Source organism: Suncus etruscus, chromosome X, assembly GCF_024139225.1.
Source record: "Suncus etruscus isolate mSunEtr1 chromosome X, mSunEtr1.pri.cur, whole genome shotgun sequence".
In the NCBI taxonomy this organism is placed as follows: domain Eukaryota; kingdom Metazoa; phylum Chordata; class Mammalia; order Eulipotyphla; family Soricidae; genus Suncus; species Suncus etruscus.
In genome coordinates this window covers 129,620,986-129,639,708 of record NC_064868.1, presented here as the reverse complement: position 1 = coordinate 129,639,708, position 18,723 = coordinate 129,620,986, and the positions used below count along the sequence as shown (strand labels likewise).

The following is an 18,723-nucleotide window of genomic DNA, read 5'->3' as shown; positions in this document are numbered from 1 at the left end:
GTCAAAGTGTCTGTTCATTTCTTCTCCCCATTTTTTTGATGGGATTAGATGTTTTTTTCTTGTAAAGTTCTGTCAGTGCCTTGTATGTTGGCGGGGATGTGGGGAGAAAGGAACTCTTATCCACTGCTGGTGGGAATGCCGTCTAGTTCAACCTTTATGGAAAGCGATATGGAGATTCCTCAAAAAACTGGAAATCGAGCTCCCATACGATCCAGCTATACCACTCCTCGGAATATACCCTAGGAACACAAAAATACAATACAAAAACCCCTTCCTTACACCTATATTCATTGCAGCTCTATTTACCATAGCAAGACTCTGGAAACAACCAAGATGCCCTTCAACAGACGAATGGCTAAAGAAACTGTGGTACATATACACAATGGAATATTATGCAGCTGTCAGGAGAGATGAAGTCATGAAATTTTCCTATACATGGATGTACACGGAATCTATTATGCTGAGTGAAATAAGTCAGAGAGAGAGAAAAACGCAGAATGGTCTCACTCATCTATGGGTTTTAAGAAAAATGAAAGACATTCTTGCAATAATAATTTTGAGACACAAAAGAGAAAAGAGCTGGAAGTTCCAGCTCACCTCAGGAAGCTCACCACAAAGAGTGATGAGTTTAGTTGGATAAATAACTACATTTTGAACTGTCCTAATAATGAGAATGTATGAGGGAAATTGAGAACCTGTTTAGAATACAGGCGGGGGTCGGGTGGGGAGGAGGGAGACTTGGGACATTGGTGATGGGAATGTTGCACTGGTGATGGGTGGTGTAAAAAAAAATAAAAAAAAATAAAGGTCACATTCAGTTTTTGAAAAAAAAAAAAGAAAAAAAGAAAATCATTTTAATTCCTCCACAAAACTGAATGACAGATTTCCAGGGTAGAGGAGAGGGTATATATGGTACCTAGTGGATCAAACAAGGGGCCTTTGCCATTTCAGCCAAATCTCTGGCTAAAATGATAATTTTTAAAAGTATTTGTATCCCAGGTTGATGGCATAATTATTCATAATAGCCCAAGCACATAATGCATCTAGATTTTCATCAACTGATACTTGAAAAAAGAAACTGGTTTAAGTATTCAATGGAACACTACTCTGCTGCCAATAAAGATGAATTTGTGCTCTTGAATAAGGAGACAAAATACTAGAAACTTCCACACATTTTGTGAAACATTTGTGAAAAATTCACAAATACATTTGTGATAAAACATTCATGAGAAATTTTGCAAAAACAAAAAACTGAGTGAAAACTAAAATGATTGAACTTCATGGATGGAGTTGATAGAGATTAGGCAGAGAGGGGTCTTTTTGTCGACGGATTAGCTCTAGATATTTGCTGTTTGGTTTTGTGAGTCATATTTGGGTGAGTGCTAAACTACATCTCTTCAATAATATAATGTTGCAAATAGTGTAAGAACATTTCTAGGGCCAGTGATGTAACCCAGTCACAGCTTTTGCCATCATGTGTGATTCAATCCCTCAAAAAAAGCAGTTTCTTCACTATCAAAAATGTTCCTTTAGATTCAGGTTGTCTCTGATTCTAACCTAAAACTGAAGTTTGTAGTTTTACCCAAAATATGTTAAATGTGGCCATTTAAGGAAATTTGTGCAAAGTGGATGTAAAGTGGTTTTTACTAGACATTAAAAATTTGTATGCCTATTTTTGATATTTTTATATCATTTTAAAACTACCTTAGTCATTTGATAGATAATTTTCATACATACTCATAAGCACAATTTGTAAGCATGATAAAATATTCCCTTTGATTTACAATAACATACTGAAAATTAGTAAACAATGGCCAGAGTAATAGAAGAGTAGGTAGAAATTCGTCTTAAACGTGGTTGAGCTGACTTCAATCTTTGGCAGCCCATATTGTCCCTTGAGCACAGCCATGAGTAATTTCTTAGTTCAGAGCTGGGAGTAGCCCTACATTATCCTCAGGTGTGCACCCCCACACACCAAAAATATAAATACACCCATAAAAAGAATTTGAGGTAGCTGCCAAGCATTAAAATTTCAAGGATATATGGAAGCTCAAATATTATTATTTTAGAAATATCAGACCTCGGTGCCAGAGTGATAGCCAAGTTTCTTTTTCCCACATGTTTCCCAGCACTGTTTTTTCTGTACCTGTTACAATCTCACTGGTGTTAGGTGACTCTAACTGTATTGTTTTGTTTTGTTTTGTTTTGTTTTTATTTTGGAGACAGCCCTAGCAATGCTCAGAGGTTATTCTTGGCTTTGTGCTCAGGAATCACTCTTATATTGTCAGATTATTGCATGTTGGAGTCCAACCCTCCAGTTTGCCATACTATGCTATGCTATACTATGCTATACTATGCCATATTATAATATACTATGCTATACTATATTGATATATTATACTATCTATGCCACACTATGTTATACTATTATATTATATATACTATACTGTACTCTACTATGCTATGCCATGCCATCCCATGCTATATTATACTATACTTTGCTATACACTATACTATACACTGCACTATACTATACCATACCATGGTGCTAAATCATGCCGAATTATACTATTCTCTATACCTTCATAGTTGTTTTGATTTGAATTTTCACGATGATAAATTGTGAAGAGCACTTTTTCATATGCCTATTTACTACTAGTATATCTTCATTTTAAAATTTTATATTTATAAACCTTGATTTACAAAGTTATTGACAGTAGAATTTCAGTCGAAATATGTTTTAATTCCAATACTAACATTACTTAACACATTCTACCACCACTGATTGCACTTTCCCTCCCACACCTCAAACTGTCTCTTTGACAAACACATTGTGCTGTCATGTTTTCTATTTCATGACCATGGCAATTATGTGGTGCATATCTTTATTGCTGCAGTGCTTACTGTATATCTTATTTGATTATATATACAGATATACACATTTTATATATTTATATATAAATATATATATTTTATATATACAGATATCACATTTTATTCAGCACTTTTCCTTGTCCTATGAACCTTCAGTTCCATCCAAGTTGCAATGAATTGAATGATTTAGTCATTTCTTGTGGCTACATTGTAGTCTATTGTGTTTATATCCCAAAATTTTATTTTCTATTTTTGTTATATAACTACTAGTCATCCATCTGTCTTCTTCTTTAATAATATAACTTTTACTTTAATCATAGTGGCTTACATATCGTTCACAGCAATATTCCAGGTACATATTAACATTTAATCAGGGGAATTCCCACCACTGAATTGTCCTCTCCCCACCTCCGTTCCCATCCTGCCTCCCATATCCTCCACTCTCACCCCAGGGGCTGCTAGAATGAGTGGTCCCCTCTGTGTCTAGTTTAGTACTTAGTGGTCTTGTAACTGTTTGTATTGGTACCTCCATTACTGCCCCCTCTAATTGGGAGGCGGGACTAGATAGTTCAAGTTATGTGGTTTTGTTTGAGGAAGAGAAAAGTAATAAAATGGGATAAAAATCGACTACGCCGACTATGAGCAGAGTCATTCTAGAGGCTCTCCTCCTTGCTTTGAGAGATGAAGGGGAAAAAGAAGGTGAAACACCACAACAGTTCAAAAAGAGGAATCAAATAAGATATCCAGTAAGCACTGCAGCAATAAAGATATGCACCACATAATTGCCATGGTCATGAGATAGAAAACATGACAGCACAAAAAGGAAGAAGAGAAAAGAAGAAAGAAAAAGTAAATATATAAATAAAAAATGGACAACTACTACAATATCCTACCCAAAACAAAGAAATCGACAAAAACTAGATAAAAATAAAAGAGAAAAAAGATAATCCATCTGTCTTCTTAAGAGAAACAAATATCTTATCTTTCGATAGGATTATTTGCTTCTATATTTTTAAGTTTTGCAAGCGTTTTATATATTTGCTCTATTAACCTTTTGTCAGGTGAGTGTTGGAAGAATAATTCCACCCAATCTGTAGCAATTTCACTTCCTGACATTACCCCATGGGTAACAAAAATAAATTTGTGTTCCAACATTTATTTTATCATCATTCATAATACGCAAAGTATGGAAACAACCTCAGTGTATTAGAATTGCTTAGAAAAAGAAATCATGACATAAATACACAATGGTGTATAACTAAGCAATAAAAGATGGTAAGTTCATGCAATTTGCCTCTATTTGGAAGGAACTAAATAATTTCTTACCAAGTGAAGTCAACCAGGAAAGGAACAAATACACAATGATTTTGTCATATGGAGTAAAGAAAGAAACATAGTAAAGGGATAAAGAATGTCCAATACAACAAGACCGATAAGTTGACCTATAGAAATGAGTTTGCCAAAGGGGTATGAGTTGATGGAAAGGAGCTCTAGGACATTGAAGAATGGGGAATGTGGTAACAGTTTCCGTGTCCATCCATGTATAGGAAAATTTCATGACTTCATCTCTCCAGACAGCTGCATAATATACGTACCACAGTTTCTTTAGCCATTCATCTGTTGAAGGGCATCTGGGTTGTTTCCAGAGTCTGGCTATTGTAAATAGTGCTGCAATAAATATAGGTGTGAGGAAGGGTTCTTTTTTAATTGTATTTTTGTATTCCGAGGGTATATCCATAGGAGTGGTATAGCTGGATCGTATGGGAGCTCAATTTCCAGTTTTTGGAGGAATCTCCATATTGTTTTCCATAAAGGCTGGACGAGACGACATTCGCACTGACAACGAATAAGAATTCCTTTCTTGACCAGGGTGTGTGATGAAAATGTGCCCTGAATCCCACACCCCAAAAGAAAATCTCAAAAGACAATGGGGAGGCCATATTTCCTTGATAAGTTAAAGACATATATAACATTACCTTAATTCCTAAATCCCTTAATTTTTAAACTTAGTTTTCTTTATTTTCCTTTATATGTATATATATGAGTATGCATATATATATAGAGAGAGATTTATATAGATACACAGATTTTTTTGTTTGTTTGGTTCTTTTGTGTCTTGTTTCTGTTTTCTTTTCTACCTTAACTCTGTCTGTATTGGTTCTGTTTGATATGAAAACCTACAAGAAAAAGTTTTGCCTGGGGTAATAGCTCAGGTCAAAACCATGGCACAGAGGGGAGGGAACCTGACACTCTCACCCTCAAATGCACCAACAATATAATATAGCACCACGTCTTTTTGCAAAGGCATCTAAAGAAGGGGAAATTATACGTATAGAAACAAGCTCTTATCTACTAGGGATGAGAACTCATACACTTTCCAATATAGGGGCACCTCCCACCTTGAACATATGTCATGTGGACCCAATTTAGATTCAGGTGATTAGACAGTGACTGTCCAACCCCGAACCCAAGATCTCAGACATAGAACCAACATAGCTCTCCGCCACAGCTCCAGTAACCAATTCTCCCTCCCGGACATTTCTAATACTACTCTGACACCAACATATGCCGGTTTAGATATGACATATTGACAACGAGGAAATGACAACAACTTAGTCTAATACAGGTAGTCTTACCTCACCTCCGAATGATAAGACGAAATCAAAAGACATGTCAGCATTTGATATGTACAAAAGCCAAGTTCGCTATCTACAGAAGACTGACTTTGACAAATTTAATTTTAAAAGAGAAAGCTTCAAACAATTTGGAGAACTGGCCTACTGTCCATATATGCTACCCCTCTTTTAGGCAAGCGCTCTTACTATTCACAGAGCAGATTTGAAAAATATTGATTTGATTAATGAATGAATTTTTAATGGAATCAATGTGAAATACACAGTTACAAAGTTGTTCATGATTGAGTTTCAGTCATACAACGTTCCAATATCATCCTTCATCAGTGCACATTTCCTACCACAAGTGAAATATTTGTACGAAGGAGAAAAAAAGCATCAGCACTTCAAAGTAAGCAAAGTCCAACATACAAAGATATCCCACAAACTGGGAGAAAATATTTTCCCATCACTCATCTGATGAATGGAAAATATCCAAGAAACACAAAGCAGTGATAAAACTTTATAAGAAAAACACCCAACACAATAGGTAAATATTCTTGAATCCTGTAGCTTGCAGCATTCTGAACCCTTTAAGAGTTTATGCAATTTCTGTACAAATGTAGTATTTCTATGAAAACACAAATTTTATAAGTTCTATGAAAACATCAAGCCATAAATTTTCAGACTATTTTTTTAAAAAATCTATGGCCTTGTTCAGGATTCATAGTCATTTTAGGTTATTTTTAAAAGCATTTATAATGATTTTGAATCAAAAGCTGTTCTCCTATCTCTGTAGCTTTGACCTGCTGAACAATTTCAATGAAATTTTCCATGAATCGTTTGTATTAAAGCCTAAGAATATATAATTTGTAAGAGGAAACTCCTAATTTATGCCTTTATCAATTTTAATTGGCTCACCTAAGAAATATAAGAAACTACTTAAACAGAAAGGACATGGTATGTTTTCATATGTAGTGTAGTGTAAAAGACACCTTTTAAAACAACAAAGTATAAAGTATTATAGACTGCCCCTTTTACTAATTCAAATTATTTATCTAAAACTCTTATGGACATATGATCAAGATTGATGGGACTTTCGAAATCCTGATCACTGTGTGATTTTTCTCTGTACTACCCATTCTTTTTATATTATTATATTTAAGCATACATTAAGCATATTTTAGTCATACCATATACATCACCCTTCAGCAGCACACATTTATCACAATCAGTGTCCCAAGTCCCCCCTCCAGTCTGTCTCTGCGGCCTACATTTTACTTATCTCTCACTATCTTTCTTTTTTCCCTTTTTGACACAGTGGTATGCATAGTTGTTAAATAAATTTACAGTGCATATCACTTTATCCCCTTTAAGAGCACCCAATTCTTGTCCAGCGTGATCCTTTCCACTATCATTGTCTTAGTGGAGCTTCCTCTACCCTAGCTGCACACGCTGCTCTTTGTGTGTTCTATCCATTATTGCTAAATTTTTTGGAGAAACTTGCTGAATTTAAAAAAAAGAATATGAATGGAGAGTGAGGGCATTGATAGCAAGTTTGAATTGTTCTGTAACCTTCATCACAAACAATTCAAAAACAAAAAAATAAATGAACATGCCTATTGTTTTTCTACATAGAAGTTAGTAAAGTAAATACTAACTTTCTAGCGCAATTTCTATTACGGAACTGTTTCCAAATATATGACTTATGCACCAAATGAAGGACCTGCAAATTCCATGAATTTTCTGCAATTAATCCTTAAGGCACACATTGGAGGACACACAATAACAGTGTAAGATTCTATTCCTCCACTTTGACAACTAGACTGCTAAACTAGATGGACTATGAGTAAAGAAACATAGTGCTAAATGAGGTGCTAAATGTACTGGGATTGTTGGACATATACAGATCTCCAAAACAAGAATATACATTCTTCTTCAGTACATATGGAATGTTCTTCAAGATATATTATATATTAGAGTGCATTTCAACATGCATACAAATTAAAATATATAAATCATACAAAAGAACTTTTCAATATATGAAAATATATGAAAATAACTTTTCAATCATATAGAATCAAATAGAAAAGTAATCACTAAAATAAGTAGCAAATATCCAACACATGGAAACTGATCCAACTGCTAAACAACAACTGAATAAAAGAGAAGTCAAGAAGAAATCAAAAAAATTCCTTGAAGCAATGGCAATGAAGAAATAAGCTATCAGAATAAGCTATTCTCCAGGAATATGATGCTAAGTTTTGACAAAGAAGCAAAATATATAAAGTAGAGCAAGGAAAACCTCTTAAAAGCGGCACTGACCATCAAGGTACAAAATACTGAACTTGTCAGAACTCTAAAAGAAACTGAACCCCTTTGTAACACCATGCTGAAAGGTCAAATCAAAATGGATTAAAGACTTTGATATTATATCTGAAACCGTAAGAACATAGAGGAAAACAGGCAGAACTCTCTATGAGATTGAAGCCAAAAGTATCGTAAAGGATAAAATACCACTGACTAAACAAGAGAAGCAAAGTAAATAAATGGGACTACATTAAATAAAGATGTGCCTGTACTTCAATGGGAATGGTGTTTAGGATACAAAGACCACTCACTAAATTGTATAATTGTTCACCCAATACACATCTGATAAGGTATTGTTATTAATAGCTTTGTATGTCAGACATACAGGCAGCTAGGAGAGCAGAAGAAGAAAAAACAAAACACATTTAACCAGATGAAAAAAATGGGGAGAAGAAATGAACAGAAACTGCTCAAGATATACAAATGGCTAATGGGCACATTAAAAGTTCTCCATAATATCAATTATAATGGAGATGCAAATAAAAACAATGAATTTTAGTTTCACATAACAGGAATTAATTAACACATCTAAAGGAGCAAGATCAACCAGTGCTGGTATGGGTGTGTGGAGAAAGGGTTTCTCATTTCCTGCTGGTAGAATGCCAATAGATCCATCCTTTATTGAAAACTATATAGTAATTCCTCAAAAAACAGAAATTGATCTTTCATTCAAAACAGCAATATTAATCCTGGGATTATACCCTAGTGACACAAAAGCACAACACAGAGAAGGCATATGCACTCCCATGATCATTGCAGCACTATTCACAATAGCCAGAATCTGGAAACAATCCAAGTGCATGAAAACAGATGAATTGCCAATGAAACTATGATTTATTTACACAATGGAATATTATGTAGCTCTTAGAATAAAGAAACTCATGAAATTTGCTTATACATAGATGAACATGGAGCATATTGTGCTGAGGGAATTGAATCGGGGGGTGGGGAGTAGAGAGATAGCATGGAGGTAGGGCGTTAACCTTGTATGCAGAAGGATGGTGGTTCAAATCCCAGCATCACATATGGTCCCCTGAGCCTGCCAGGAGCAATTTCTGAGTATAGAGCCAGGAGTATCCTCTGAGCGCTGCCGGGTGTGACCCAAAAAATAAATAAATAAAAGAAGAAATGAAATGAAATGACTCAGAGGGAAGAAGGGCAGACAGAATAATCACCCTTATCTGTGGGATATTTAAAAACACACAGCCTAAGAAGAATACCCAAAGACAGTATAAATTATGGAAAATTGCAACTAGGACTGAGATGGGACAACTTGGAGAAATCTCATTATCAAACTTGAAGTGATAACTTGACCAAACACACAGCATTCAAAACTGTATCAAACTAGAATAAAGACAGATTCTGTGACCAATGGGTGAGACTAGGACGTCCAATGACATTTTATATGTTCAGCTATTTTTGACAGAGGAACTTAGAAAATGAAATTGAGTAAAGAGAGCTTCTTCAATAAATAGTGCTGAGAAAATTGTATAACCACTGTAAAACAGCCCCAGTACATTAGTTAAATGTTGGACTTAATGTAGGTGTCTAATGCAGATGAGTAGATTCTGAATATGTAGTATAAAGTGGAATACTACACAGCTATAAAATATGATGCAGTCGTTCAATTTCCTGCATTGTGGATGGGATGAAGAGATTTCAAGATAAATTAGTTAAGCCATATATTATTGCAGAGAAACTTGCAGAGAATGCAACCAAATCATACATGCCTGAAGAGTACCAGCCAAAAGAGATCCAAAGAAAAGCACCCCAAGACATACCCTAGTCACAAGGATGAACCCCATAGATAGGGATGTAATAATGAAAGCAGCATGACTTCTTCCTTTCCTATCTGGATTCCCTTGATGTCTTTTTCTTGCCAAATTGCTATAGCAAGTACTTGCAGTACTATGTTGAATAGGAGTGGTGAGAGAGGACAGCCTTGTCTTATACCAGAATTTAGAGGAAAGGCTTTTAGTTTTTCTCCATTGAGTATAATATTTGCCATTGGCTTGTGGTAGATGGCCTTAACTAGATTGAGAAAGGTTCCTTTCATTCCCATCTTGCTGAAAGTTTTGATCAAGAATGGGTGTTGGACCTTATCAAATGCTTTTTCTGCATCTATTGATATGATCATGTATTTTTTATTTTTCTTGTTGTTGATGCTGTGTATTATGTTGATAGATTTACGGATGTTAAACCATCCTTACATTCCTGGGATGAAACCTACTTGAAGAGGCATTGGATCCTATTTGACAGGATTTTGTTGAAGATCTTTGCATCTGTGTTCATCAAGGATATTGGTCTGTAACTTTGTTTTTTGGCAGCATCTCTATCTGGTTTTGGTATCAAGGTGATGCTGGCTTCATAAAAGCTGTTTGGGAGTGTTCCCATTTTTTCAATTTCATGAAAGACCCTGGCCAGGATGGTAGTAATTCCTCTCAAAAGGTTTGAAAGAATTCATTTGTGAATCCATCTGGACCCAAGCTTTTGTTTTGGGGCAGACTTTGATTATGGTTTAAATTTCCTTAATAGTGATGGGGGTGTTTAGATATGCTAGATCATAACTTAATAAGGTTATAAGAGTCCAAGAATTTATCCATTTCTTCCAGGTTCTCATATTTAGTGGCATAGAATTTCTCGAAATAGTCTCTGAATACCCTTTGAATCTCTGCAGTATCTGTAGTGATCTCCCCCTTTCATTTCTGAACTTTCCATGACATTGAACCTTACATAATGCACCTTAAAGGATGAAACACCACAGGCCTAGTGAGTGGAAACAAAGATAAATGAATGGGGTTACATTAAATCATGAAGCTTCTGCACCTCAAAATGGTGACTAGGACAGAAAGACTGAAAACCCATTGAGAGAAATTATTGACCAAATATCCATCTGATAATAGTTTAATATGTATGGAATATAATGTTCTGGTAGAGCTTAAGAAGAATAAATACCATCAGAAATAGAAAGAATGAATGAACAGAAACTTCTTCAGAGAAGAAATACAAAATGCCAACATATGAAAAATGCTACAATATTATTAAACAAGGAGATTTAAATCAAAACAAAAATGAGATAGCATCTCACACCACAGAAAATATGCTGACCCTCTTGCTAGCAAGGGTCAACTTCTTCCTCCTAGTGCATTCAGGGACCAAGGACCTTCTGCCCAACTCATGACCTGGAAAGAAATGGTCACAGGCTGATGACCAAAGAACCTTCATTATCTTACAACAGTGCTTATATAGGACCAAAAGAGAAACTGGCATATCTGAAGGGTAACAAAACAAAGCCTGGGGTCTAGGTGAGGTGCTGGGGAGAAGATCAGTATGATCAAAGAAGCTTAGGAGTGTCCAGGAACAAGGCAGTGTAACCAGTAGTCTTTGTATGGTAGGAGGGAAGGCTGAGGTCCAGCCTAAATAGGAATACTAATCCCAGGGTGGGGGTGGGGGATTTTCCCCTTTGTGCTGTCTCTCCCCACCTCTGGTGAAAGTCAAGGAAAATCCCTGGAACAAATGCTCTACAGGCCCCCCTGGAACAAATAGCTCTATAGGGGTTCTGTCTGCTAAACAATTGGGGAACAGCTTCACAGAGGTCATCCAAAAGAAACTGGCACACATCTTAAAGAAAAGAACTAGTGCTGGTATGGATGTGGAGAGAACCAAATCTCTTATTTACTTCTGGTGGGAATGTAGACTGGCCCAGCCTTTTTAAAGGCAAAAATGTATATAAGATCTGTGATGATGTCCTTGATTGTTGGTACTTCATGGGGGTTTCTTTTTGTGTTTCTGGGACTCCAATGATTCTTATGTTGTTTCTGTTCAGCTTATTATATATGCTATATTCTTCAAAAAACTAGAAATTTGAACTTCCATAAGACTCAGCAATCTGTCCCCTGGGAATATACCCTTAGTGATGTAAAAAATCATACAGAAAAGACATCTGTACTCCATGTTCATTGCATCACTCCACAGTTGCCAGAATAGAAATCAACCAAGTGCTCAAGAATAGATGAGTGGGTAAAGAAAGCTTTGTACATCTATACAATGTAATTTTAAGTTGCTGTTAGGAAAAATAAAGTCATGAAATTTGCTGAAAAGATGGGTGTTGGACATCCTATGACTGAAACACAACATGAATAACTAACTTTGTATCTCATTGTGATTCGATTAAATTTTTTATGGAAAAAGAAAGTGGTGATAACACGAAGTGCTGTAATGGATGCAGAAAAGCTGCTCTTAATTTCTGCAACAACTTGGTAAACGTTTGCAATTTAGATATAGTAAGAATATATATATATATATATTTAGAATATAGTAAGAATGCAAAATGTGCATATTTGTTTATTCATCTATACAAAACATTGTAAAGACAAAATAATATAAATTAGAGGCTAGAACAGTGGTCTCCCCACCAATTTGGAAGTTGTGGAAGAGCAAGATAAAAGAGTTGTAAAGGTGCAATATGAGGAAGCCTTATGATGATAGAAATAATCTGTATCATGCATATATAAATATCAAAATCTTACAATACAGTTAGTTCTACAAATATGTTACCATTAGATAAATTTGTATACTGAATAATAATACATAAGGACCTCTGCTTTATTTTTATATCTAGATAATAATCTATATTTTTCAAAACTCAAAGTTTACTTTAAATAGATATAGCTATTATTTGTTTGGAGCACAACTAAGTGGTGCACATGGGCTCCTCCTTATTCTCTGTTCAAGGGTCACTCCCTAGAAATACTGGGAGAAGCATGCACACTTTGAGTGCATTTAGCCTTATTTGTTGGCCTATCAAGCTCAAAAAGGAAGTTAAATGGGTGAGTGATCATTAAAGAGAAATATTAGGAACATTCACATGCATTCCAAAAAATAAATATTTAATACTATCATTGCCTTTTGCCCTTGAGCATTTTGTAATATTTACTTTCTTATAAGATTGGGACTATCTGATTTATCATTATTATATGATATTAATCTTCCCTAATCTTTAGATTTTCACTATCCTGAAAAAATAGTCACAGAGAAAATTTTCTCTGGGATTCTGGAACAGGGAACAAATGTATTTTTTTGCTTAAAGAGCTAAATGTAATGAAAATAATGCTTACAAAGATTTTAAAAAATGGATCTGAATCTGGTATATCACTAATTAGCAGGGTAATATACATTTTTTCTTATTATCTTGAGCTCTAAATCATCTAATCTGTAGAACAGTCTCTAAGGAACTCTTTAATTCTGATATTCTAGGAATTCAAAAGAAAGCTTTCTTCGTGGAAAGAACATTAACTACTGTGAACTAATCTAATGACTAACTGTATGAATGTCATTCTCATTTAATATAATTGTGGTAACTACTACTTTGTACAAGTTACTGTAGTTTTAAGATATGGTCTGCTGTACTGGACAACTTAGTTCCAACTATGCTATTTTGAGTAAATATTAGAGATGGATGGATATACTGGTAAATGAATGGGAGGGCAGAATTTTTTACTTGGAAAGTGTGGTTAACTTTGAACTCTCTTAATCATAATGTGAAGCTCACCTCCGTGACATTTAGAAAGAGTCTAGAAAGTCTAGATTCTAGTCCAGTCTAGAAAGTTGGCTTTCTCAATATCTTTTCAATGGTAATATTAGTCTGAGGCTGTTGAAATTGGACCTTAAACTGAGACCAATGAGGATCCTGCTTCAATCCTGACCCAAGAAATTAAAAGTATGTGGTCTCTGTGTCAGAGTGCATTTGCACACACCTATAATGAGGGGGCAAAAAGGCAAAACGATCACATATAATATGCTTTAACAGTTTTCTAATTGACATCCCGAATCTATTTTTCCTTCAGTCCATCTTTCTCCTTGCTATTCTGCTCATTATCTTTTTATTGTTTGTGTGTGTGGGGGCAACACTTTGGCCTGGCTTTGCTCAAGCACTACTCCTGATTGTATTCAAGAAAAAATCATGAAGGAGTTTGGGAGATGATCTGAAGTGCAGGGATTGAACAAAGACAGGTAAGATGAGTGCAAGGCAGCTGGTACTTCCAACTGTGCAATCTTTCTGGCCCCATCAAGTTTTATTTCTACAAGATGCCTGATTGTCTCTTCTTGATCATAAAGATTGAAATTCCCACATAATTCAGCGCGAAGTCTCAACTATCTAATTTTACTTTACAATATGTTCCCAGATTTGACTCCAAACTATCTAATTATACATTTTCTGAAATTGTATCTTAACCATTTGTATCATAATCCTCACATATCGAACCCATGGAATTGCACAACCAAATCTCTTAGTATGTACAATTAACTCTTGGTGAAAGGAGGGTGTTCTTTACATGACTGACACCAAACTACAATCAGATTTGTAATCAATGTTTGAATAAAGATATTTAAAAAAAGAAAATACTTTTTCTTATTCTCAATTTTTATGTTTCTGAAGTGTTGGAGGACAATACCAGTCAGTACGGATTTCTTCCCTTCTTGACCTCCTTCAGTACTTAACATAAACGTTGATAAAGCAATTTGTCAACATGACTGGCTACAAACATTTCCTCATTCACAATTATTTCTCCCAGTGATATTACTCCTCTGTGAAGTCCATGCTTCCTTTGACTTAATTCACCATTATTTAACTGGATCCTTGAAGTCTGAGGCCAAATGTAGTTCCTAATGTGATTTTTAATGCTCCACAATGGAAGCAATATTATGCACTTAATAGACCCTCAAAATTACTAATTTTACATTAGTGACTAATGCTAAATGTGATTCTTTCTCTCTTCCATTAAACTCAACCCTTTTCATTAGTCAGCAAATCAATACAAAATTACCTTCAGTAATTATTCCCTAAATAAAGGTTCAAGGTCTTTATAGAGGAAATAAATGAAAACTGGATCTTTTTTAAAGATATAACACTGTCTTATTTATTCTTGGATCTGATTCACACCCCTCATGCTTTGTAAAAGTTTAACAATGAAAATAGTATATAAATTCTAAATCGTTAAATTTAAGAAGCAGAAGGCCCTCTAGAGAGTTTGGGTTTAGAGACAGAGTTCTCTAAAGTCTATTTTTAAGTCTAAGTTAATATTCATTCCAGTGCTAGACTACACTAAACTTTGATAGAGAATGTCTCCAAGGTATAATATGATGCTTATTATCTGAACAACTTTAAATATAGAAAACATGAAGAGTTCAGAGATGAAACTCACTAGTTTTGATTATTGCTAGGCTATTTTTAAAATTTGTATTTCACAGTATCAAAATATTTTCCTTTTAGAAAATCTTTATTTTTATTTTATTTTATTTTATTTATTTTATTTTATTTTGGGGTTTTGGGCCACGCTCGGTAACACTCAGGGATTATTCCTGCCTATGGGTTCAAAAATGCTCCTGGCTTGGGAGACCATCTGGGACGCCAGTGATCGAACAGAGGTCCGTCCTAGGTTAGCACATAACAAGGCAAACTTCCTACCGCTTGCACCACTGCTCCAACCCCTATATATATTTTAATTATATCTTTGTTTAAGCATCTTAATTACAGACATGATTGTAATTTGGTTTCAGTCATATAAAGAACATCCCCCTTCACCAGTGCAACATACCTATTACCAATGCACCCAATCTTCCTTCTCTCCACTGCTTGTATTTGAGACAGACATTCTACTTCTCGCACTCATTTACATTGTACCCATAGTTGTCAGTATAGTTATCTCTCTAACTGTACTCACCACTCTTTATGGTGAGCTTCATATCATGAGGCAGTCAGGGCAAAAACATATTTAGAACATGCCAGAACATACTTAAATAATTAATTTTTTCCAAACATACTTAGAGAATATAATGGGAAGAATGTTTTTAAAACAGCAAGAAAATGGATCACAATATTAGATGCAGCCTAGCTTCCTCGCAAAGAAAAAGATATATTGGCAATTATAAGTTGGGATTTATAAAAAGAAGACTTTGCCATGACTTGGCTCTGCACTGGAAACCATGATATACAAAGGCCTCAGACGTACATGAGATGTCTAGATTCCTAATTCCAATAGTAATGTTAGATTTCACTTCTCAATTTTTAAAAAGTAAAATTTTAAAAACAATTTTTAAAAGTATACATTAGCTGGGCCGAAGTGGATGTCCTGGGAAGGAAGAGTCAGATTTGTCATAGGAATGCAGACATCTGTCAAAAATACAGTAAATAAATAAATGTGCTTGTATATACAAGCTCATTTTTTATAGTTGGTAGGATGGACAGATGTGACCTTACTATGCATGCATAGGCTACTGTAATAGGCAGGTATTTGAAACTCAAAGGAATTTAAATTCACCACATCTTTATGTTTTCAGGCAGATTGAAATTCAATCTGAAATTGAATTTCACAGTTTGGAAAACTGTGAATTTAGTCAAGAGCCAGAAAGAGAAGAAAGGTTCAGTTTCCCAAGCACTTTGAATTTTAGCAGACTAATGGAATAAGCATAGAGGCACCACCTTATTCTCTATGATTGTAAATTTATTGACATAAAGCAGAGTGATAATATTTGACCACTATTTTTATTAGTAAGGAGAATGAGGAAAGTGAGTGACACTAGAGAATAGGGAAGAAATACTGTTTTCACACTTAGATATTGAAAGTTGATCTGGGACCAGAGAGATAGCATGGAGGTAGGGCATCTACCTTGCATGCAGAAGGACAGTGGTTAGAATCCTGCATCCCATATGGTCCCCTGAGCCTGCGAGGAGCAATTTCTGAGCATAGAGCCAGGAGTAACCCCTGAGCACTGCCGGTTCTAACCTCCCCCCCCCAAAAAAAAAGAAAGTTGATCTGTCCTATTGCTACTAGAATTTCTTAAATTCTAGGGTCATATATTATCTTGGATCTGACGTCCCTACATCTGTTTCTACTTAAAACTGTGTCTGTCTGTAGCTGTCAGGCAGTGGTGGGCAAAGAGAGAAGAACTGGGCACAGAGACATGAGGGACTCTCCAGAAACAGTTAAATGTTATAGATCATCTACTGCAGGTGGGACAGAACAACTACACAGAAGTGTAAACAATAGGAGAGACGAGGTTGTCCATGCATAGGAAGTGTAGTGAAAGGGAAAATATAACAGTCAGCAATGGGTTCCCAACAGTCGGGCAGTGTCCCTCAGACGTGCAGTGTTTCTTGTTGGCCAATGTGGCTTAGGGGAAAGCAGGACATGGACCCCACCATGGTCCACAGCAGGACCCTGCCCTGTCTTTAAACGTGGATACATTTCCACCTTTTCACTTACAAGGTGGAGTTGGATAAAGCTTTGTAGCTTGCCTAGTGGGCAGAAAGGAGTTCACATCTGTGAACTGTCAAATGGGTCACATGGGTCATCTCCCTTAAGTAGGTTAAAGTCCTGTACGGTCTCCTTAATATGATGCACTGTGCATTGTCAATAATTTTTGCAAATTCCCAATCACTCAAGTTCCCATAAGGGATTAGGATGTGGTGAATAAGTATGGGGTTGTTTTGTTCTGGGTGGGACTCGACAAGGAGTCTGGTAAAGATCAGTTCATCATTTTTACAACTTGGTGTCTGCACATTGGCACCTGTTACCATACAGGAATTATCACAGCCAGTTCAGACTGTGATCCCATGTCCATCTTGAGGAGGTAGACCTTTTTCTGGGCTTGGTTACCTTTGGGTCCATTCCAGGGTAGGGCCTCTCTAATGGTGACCTTGGATAGTTTCATTGTTTCTTTGAATTGGCTTTTATAATGTTGATTTTTGCTCTCATTTTTACTATGACCCTACTTGTACAACATTGTTAGTTCATTTGATCTTCCTTCTCCAGATTTTGAGATATGTGTGTAGGTTAATTTAGGTTTTTTCTTCTTTCTTAATGTAGGCTTGCATTGATATGCATTTCTTCAACTGTACATATTTACTGTATTTCATAGATTATTTGTATTTTCATTGCATTAGTTTCAAGGAGTCTTTTTATTTCCTCAATGACTTCCTCTTTGATCCAGTTGCTGTTTAATGGTGTTTTGTTCAGCTTCCACATGTTGGAAGCTTTTTCAGTCTTCTTTCTATGGTTAATTTCGACTTTCATGTCATCATATTTAGGGGTTATTTTGTACAGCTTCAATACTTGTATATTTATATATTTTTAGTTATTTCTTTTTTTTTTTTTTGGTTTTTGGGCCACACCCGGTAACGCTCAGGGGTTACTCCTGGCTATGTGCTCAGAAGTCGCTCCTGGCTTGGGGGGCCATATGGGACACCGGGGGATCGAACCGCGGTCCGTCCAAGACTAGCGCAGGCAAGGCAGGCACCTTACCTTTAGCGCCACCGCCCGGCCCAGTTATTTCTTAATATATAGTCCATTCTAAAGAACATTCCATCTTCACTAAAAGAGAATGTTTATACTTGTTCCAAAGAATGTGGAGCCGTGTAGATGCCAAACAATCAAAGCTCTTTTAGGTGCTCATTGAAGTCTCTTTGGCTCATTATTGATATTTCACCTTTTGATCTGCTTAGTGTTGAAATCACCCAATAAAATCTTGTTTCTGCCTATATATACATATACATACACACACATATAGGATTATAAATGGTGGCGCACAGAGGTTACTCCTGGCTTTGTGCTCAGGAATTGCTCCTGGCAGGCTCAGGGGACCAGGTGGGATGCCAGGATTCAAACCACCATTGCCCATCCTGGGTTGACTGTGTGCAAGGCAAGTGTCTTACAACTGTGCTATCTCTCCGGCTTCACTGTTTATATATTTTATTAAGTTTCTTAGGAGAAGCTTCATAGACCAATTCTCCTTGGCTTCCCTGCACCAGGAATTGTGGGCCTGCCTACAGTATCCAAAACACACTCAGAAAACCATTAATGCAGAC

At 35.9% G+C, this 18,723-nt stretch overlaps 1 pseudogene; it reads right to left on the bottom strand.

Moving 5' to 3' along the window:
* LOC125999065 (elongin-A-like) overlaps nt 1–17,570 on the bottom strand; it is a 48,294-nt pseudogene extending 30,724 nt beyond the window's left edge.
* Nucleotides 17,571–18,723: the final 1,153 nt, after the last annotated feature.